General features: G+C 32.8%; 1 protein-coding gene across 7 annotated transcripts in view; it reads right to left on the reverse strand.

Moving 5' to 3' along the window:
• Tenm2 (teneurin transmembrane protein 2) overlaps window positions 1-606 on the reverse strand; it is a 1,236,531-nt gene that overhangs the window by 38,251 nt on the left and 1,197,674 nt on the right. The gene's annotated exons all lie outside the window — the stretch shown is intronic.

Raw genomic sequence — 606 nt, forward strand, 5'->3', positions numbered from 1 at the left:
ACTCAGATTCTAGTAACTCAGATTCTAGTACTCAGATTCTAGTAACTCAGATTCTAGTACTCAGATTCTAGTACTCAGATTCTAGTACTCAGATTCTAGTAACTCAGATTCTAGTACTCAGATTCTAGTAATTCAGATTCTAGTACTCAGATTCTAGTACTCAGATTCTAGTAATTCAGATTCTAATAACTCAGATTCTAGTAACTCAGATTCTAGTAATTCAGATTCTAATAACTCAGATTCTAGTAATTCAGATTCTACTACTCAGGTTCTAGTAACTCAGATTCTAGTAAGTCAGATTCCACTACTCAGATTCTAGTAACTCAGATTCTAGTACTCAGATTCTAGTACACAGATTCTAGTAACTCAGATTCTAGTACTTAGATTCTAGTTCTCAGATTCTAGTAATTCAGATTCTAGTACTAAGATTCTAGTAACTCAGATTCTAGTACTCAGAGTCTAGTAACTCAGATTCTAGTACTCAGATTCTAGTAACTCAGATTCTAGTACTCAGATTCTAGTAACTCAGATTCTAGTAATTCAGATTCTAGTAAGTCAGATTCTAGTAATTCAGATTCTAGTATTCAGATTCTAGTAACTCAGATT

This window comes from Mus pahari, chromosome 14 (genome assembly GCF_900095145.1).
Source record: "Mus pahari chromosome 14, PAHARI_EIJ_v1.1, whole genome shotgun sequence".
NCBI lineage: Eukaryota > Metazoa > Chordata > Mammalia > Rodentia > Muridae > Mus > Mus pahari.